The sequence below is a fragment of the Sciurus carolinensis genome, chromosome 7 (assembly GCF_902686445.1).
Source record: "Sciurus carolinensis chromosome 7, mSciCar1.2, whole genome shotgun sequence".
Classification (NCBI taxonomy): domain Eukaryota; kingdom Metazoa; phylum Chordata; class Mammalia; order Rodentia; family Sciuridae; genus Sciurus; species Sciurus carolinensis.
Genome location: NC_062219.1, coordinates 126962590 through 126968733, shown reverse-complemented (window position 1 = coordinate 126968733; position 6144 = coordinate 126962590). Strand labels below are relative to the sequence as shown.

The window sequence follows — 6144 nt, the reverse complement described above, 5'->3', positions numbered from 1 at the left end:
CAGAGAGGCTATGTTCCATTAACACTGGCTCTTTTTGTGTTCATTGGCAAAGAAAAAACAACATTACATAAAATCTGTATGGTAACCAAAATTGGGAAATTTAATGGGGAAATACTATTATCTAATCAATAGTGTATATTCAAATTTCTCCAATGGTCTAAATAATTTTTAATAGATCTTTTCATAGGATCACAATTTTAGCTATTGTGCCTCATTGGTCTCCTTTGACATAAACCAGTTCGTCAATTGTCACTCTTTTATTGACTTTGACATTTTTGAGGAGTACAGGTAAGGCATTTTGTTTCTTTGAGTTGTGTCACATTTCTTTCTTATTAGAAGTAGGCTATTCATTATCAGTAGGAATATGACCAAAGCAATATTGTGTCCTATTGAGAGCAACACATCAGCAGTCACATAATACTTTGTCCCAATATTGTTGATGCTGACGTTCACCACCTGGTTATGGGGGTGCCCACCAGTTTCTGCAAATACAAAATTATTTGTGATACCAAGTAAATGGTGAAGATATATTATAGACTATGTAAATAAACTGCTTCTCATTAAATTATTATCTACCAGCTTTCATCTATTTATGTCTTCCTAAAGGCATCATTACTTTTACATTTATTATATAATATTCTAGCATATAGAATAGCTTAGTTCTCACCACAAGTATATTTTACTCTTACTTTCATATCCAATATGAATTTGAAGGTTCTTATATTGTTCAGTCAATTACTCTGATAGTTTCTCTTAATGCTCTACTTATCAATTCCACAGTGGTAGGCTTTTAAAAATTGGCTTTTTGTTATTTTTCACATGTCCCTATGATTCTTGGATCATTTTCATATGTCCTATGAGTTATTATGATTTTGTTCCTTCATTTAACAGAAAACAATGATGGAAAAAATCAATGGTACTTCTGAAGGATACTTCATTCTACTCAGCTTTTTTCTCATTGGCCACACCTGGAAATAGCTCTCTTCTTGGTAATCTTTATATTCTACTTGATGACACGGCTAGACAATTTGTTCATCATCATGCTGTCAGACCTGGATTCTTGTCTCGACACTGCCATGTTCTCCTTCCTCTCAAACCTCTCTTTTCTGGGTCTCTGCTATACCACCAGCTCTATCCCCCAATTGCTGGGGCCCAGAGAAGACCATTTCATATGCCGCTTGTATGATTCAACTCTACTTTGCCCTTGCTCTGGGAACCACAGAGTGTGTCCTGCTGGTGGTGATGTCTTATGACCGTTATGCAGCTGTGTGTAAACCTTTGCATTACACTGTCCTCATGCACCCTCGACTCTGCCAGTCCTTAGCTGTGGCATCCTGGGTAAGTGGCTTTATAAACTCAGCCCCCCATTCCCTCTTTATGTTCTGGGTACCCCTGTGTGGACATTACCAAGCTGATAACTTTTTCTGTGAAGTTCCAGCACTTCTCAAATTGTCATGCATTGATACTCATGTCAATGAGCTGTCCCTCATGGTCACAAGCTCCATTTTTGTTCTCGTACCACTCATTCTCATTCTGACATCCTATGGTGCCATTGCTAGAGCTGTACTGAGGATGCAGTCAACTACCAGACTTCAGAAAGTCTTTGGGACATGTGGAGCCCATCTTATGGTTGTTTTCCTCTTTTTCATTCCAGTTCTGTGCATTTATCTCCAACCACCAACAGATAATTCTCAAGAGCATGGCAAGTTCATTGCCCTGTTTTATACTGTTGTCACACCAAGTCTCAACCCTCTCATCTATACCCTCAGAAACAAAGATGTCAGAGGGGCAGTTAGCAGACTAATGGGGAGAGGATGACCTGTGTACTTGTGACATTAACAGTGTAATGATGAATTCAACTTTTCATCAGTGGTTCATAGGTCCACTCATTCATCCACTGTACATTCACTCTCTCTACCAGACTTATGAGTGCTTCAAGCAGCACAGCCAAACTCAGGGTTTCAGTGAGGGGCAAAGGGGGATTAGAAAAATAAAGACTCACAAACCCAGATTTTGAAGATTAAGCTCGGATCCTGTGGAACTCTGCTTTCTGATGGAGATGAAGATCTAAAGAGTTATGCCAGCAATCTTTATTTGTAATAGTCTCATTATCATGTTAAAGACTGTGCAACCATTATTCTTCGTATTCAGAAAAGTTACAGAAACTAGGGTATCTATGTAACTTTTCCACAGTTGTGATTCACAGTTGCAAAGTGCAATGCTAGGAGCTTTGTGTAGCTCTCAAGCAAGTCCACTGTTAAAAGTTACTGTGAAGTAGGCAGGAACAGGAGAAGCAGAGCTGGTGAAACACTGTGGTTGTCTAGTATAAGAATTCCTTCCTTCCCAGGAACTGTGTGCCTGAGATGAACTGATAGGACTCTTGCACAGAGCCTCCTCATGCAGGGCATTGCCACAGCACCTTGATATCCTGTGCCCTTGCAGAGAAACATTCCCAGGCACTACACATGCCATAGCCATGAGGTCATCAGAGACCCCCATTTCCAGTCACTGCTCTCTCATCCTCTGTCACCACTCTCCACATATGAGCAAATACTCTCATGAGAACTCTTACACTGAGCTCTTCCCAACAGGTATGAATAAAACACAATCTACCCAAATTCTGTGTAACTGTGCAGAAGAGTGTCCTGTAATGTCAAGATCAGCACTAATTTTTTTCCCATATCATCATTCTAAAGAACTCAGTCTTAATTTAATTATGAGGTGTGAGATTTGTTGTAAATATTGGTAAATGAACAGTTTATAATTCTTATGTGAAGATGATATTATCAATTCTTAAATCTCCAGAATCTGTTTTTAATTTACATTCTTTTTAGGCAGGATACTTTTGTGAATTTCCTGATACTCTTGTCTCCTATCTTTGTTCAGTTAAAGACTATTGACACAACTGCAATACTTTTCTCCAACGCTATTGTTCTCTGCTGAACAATAAGTATTGAGGGGATTTGGGTACATAGTCTTTCATATCCTTTTATGGGTTATGAGAAAACTACGTTTATTAATTGTAGCACAACCAACTGTGAATTATGTACCTCAAGTAATTGTCTTACATTCCTTTTAGATAGAAAATGTATATAACTCCAAAGTTCTGATAAATAGCTTGCCAAGTGTTAGTCATCACAGGTTGCATATAATTTGGTGAAGTATATGTTTGAAGCACCCTCTGCTGCCTAGAAAGTTGTAAAGAATATTTGAGGTCGTTTGAAATATGGACTTCAAAAATGTCTTGGAAATCAATGGTATTTCAAAAATAATTACTTGGAAATCTATTAAAAATTGTGATAAATATCGTTAAGTGGGAGGTGTTTTCTTTATTTTTAAGCTTGATCTAATTTATTTTTGGTTAATAAGTTCATATTGAACATTGAGTTATATTTTCCAAATTAAGAAATATTTTTAGAAAGGAATGATTTGTTTATAGAATTATTAAACACTTCTATATGAAATTTGAGAACTATGTATTTACCTCTAAATTGTCAGCATATCAATTGGAGGTACATAATACCTAAAGAAAATAACATAAAGTGACATTTGATACTATGTGAATTTTGTCTGTAAGTTGATATCAGCTGTATTCTTTGAGGGCTTTGTAAAGACTTAGCTATGACTACTTTAAACACTATATCCTACATTATAAAATAAAACTACACCCAAAATTTCTTTCCTTCATTTCCTGAGTGATTTGCCATTATACTGACTCTGCTCACTTTGAACTATTTCTGTGTCTGTGACTCTTAGCAAGAAGTGTGTATATAACAGAACTTTTAGTAATAGCAAGGTCTACATACAGTGAAATAGCACTTGGATATAAACCATTTTAAACCATAAAAATGTACTTTTATACTTGGAACAACCTTTCACTGTGGAAAGCTTATGGTTTTGCATAACTTTTGCTACATTTTTATCCTTTACCATAATTTTTTTTCTTTCATGCTTTTAAAAGTCTAATTGAGAAAAATCGTGTTTATGGTTAAAATGCAATGTTTTATATATGCATATATTATGAAATTATTTTTTAGTTCCATTAACATATCCATCACCCTACATGTTTTTGTGTGGTGAGAACATTTGAAATCTACACTTTTAGAAATTTTCTGACATACAACACAGTAGCATAGTCACCATATTATATAATACAGCTCAATAGTCTGAAAACTGTACATTTGTCCAAACTGCCCATTTTTCATTCCCTCTGAATCTGCTTATTTCCTTAGCCTATTTATTGATTGAGTTATTCATATTCTTGGTGTAAAGTTTTTTGAGTTCTTTATAAATTCTGGAGATTAGTGGTCTATCTGAAGTGTGTGTGGCAAACATTTTCTCCCACTTTTTAGGATCTCTCTTCATATTGTTGATTATTTCCTTTGCTGACAAAAAGTCTTTTAGTTTGATTTCATCCCATTTATTGATTCTTGCTTGTATTTCTTGCACTTTGGGAGTCTTGTTAAGGAAGTCTGTGCCTAAGCTGACATGATAAAGATTTGGGCCTACTTTTTCTTCTATTTGGTGTAGGGTCTCTAGTCTAATTCCTAGGTCCTTGATCCATTTTGAGTTGAGTTTTGTAAAGTTTGAAAGATAGGGGTTTAATTTCATTTGGCTGCATGTGGATTTCCAGTTTGCCAGCACCATTTGTTGCAGAGGCTATCTTTTCTCCATTGTATGTTTTTGGTACCTTTATTTAGTATGCAATAACTGTATTTATGTGAGTTTGTCTCTGTGTCCTCTACTCTGTACCATTGATCTATTTGTCTGTTTTGGTACCAATACCATGCCATTTTTGTTATTACTATTTGTAGTACAGTTGAAGGTCTGGTATTGTGGTACCTCCTGCTTCACTCTTCCTGCTAAGAATTACTTTGACTATTCTGGGTCTCTTATTCTTCATCATTGTTTTCTCTGTTTCTATGAAGTATGTCTTTGGAATTTAAATTGCAAATGCATTGAATTTATATAGTGCTTTTGGTAGTATGGCCATTTTGACAATATTAAACTGCTTCTCCAAGAACGGTAGATCTTTCCATCTTCTAAGGTTTCCTTTAATTTCTGTCTTTAGTGTTCTGTAGTTTCTATCGTAAAGGTCTTTCACCTCTTTTTTTAGATTAATTCCCAAATATTTTATTTATTTTTTTGAAGCTATAGTGCATGGAGTGGATTTCCTAATTTCTCTTTCAGAGGATTTATCACATATGAATAGAAATACATTAGATTTATGCATGTTGATTTTATATCATGCTACTTTCCTGAATTCATTTATGAGTTCTAGAAATTTTGTTGTAGAATTTTTTGGATCCTTTAAATATGGAATCATGTCATTGGCAAATAGTGATAGCTTGAGTTCTTCTCTTCCTATTCATATCCCTTTAATTTCTTTGGTCTATCTAATTGCTCTGGGTACAGTTTCAAGGATGTTGGGGAATGAAAGTGGTGAAAGAGGGCATCCCTGTCTTTTTCCAGTTTTTAGAGAAAATTCTTTCAGTTTTTCTCCATTTAAAATGATATTGGTCATGGGCTTAGCATGGATAGACTTTACAATGTTGAGGTATGTTCCTACTATCCCTATTTTTTCTGGTGTTTTAAGTATGAACAGGTGTTGTATTTTATCGAACGTTTTTTCTGCATCTACTGAAATAATCATATGTTCTTATCTTTAAGCCTATTGATGTGGTGAATTACATTTATTGATTTCCTCATGTTAAACATCCTTGCATCCCTGGAATGAAACCCACTTGATTGTGGCGCACTAACTTTTTAATATGTTTTTGTATGCAGTTTGCTAGAATTTTGTTAAGAATTTTTGCATCTATGTTCATCAGGGATAGTGGTCTTAAGTTTTCTTTCCATGATGGGACTTTGTCTGCTCTTGGTATCAGGGTGATATTAACTTCATTGAATAAATTTGGAGGATTTCTACTTCATGAGTATTTTGAGGAGTATTGGAATTACCTCTTCTTTGAAGTTCTTGTAGAACTCAACTGAGAATCCATCTGGTCCAGGGCTTTTCTTTGTTGGTAGGCTTTTGATGGCTTCTTCTATTTCATAGCTTGAGATTGATCTATTTAAATTGTGTATGTCCTCCTGATTCAGTTTAGGTGGATCATGTGTCTCCAGAAACCTGTCTATGTCTTC

General features: G+C 35.4%; 1 pseudogene; it reads left to right on the top strand.

The window, feature by feature from the left end:
• The first annotated feature begins 897 nt into the window (after positions 1-897).
• Positions 898-1818, top strand: LOC124989384 (olfactory receptor 2J3-like; annotated as a pseudogene).
• The last annotated feature ends 4326 nt before the right edge of the window (positions 1819-6144 follow it).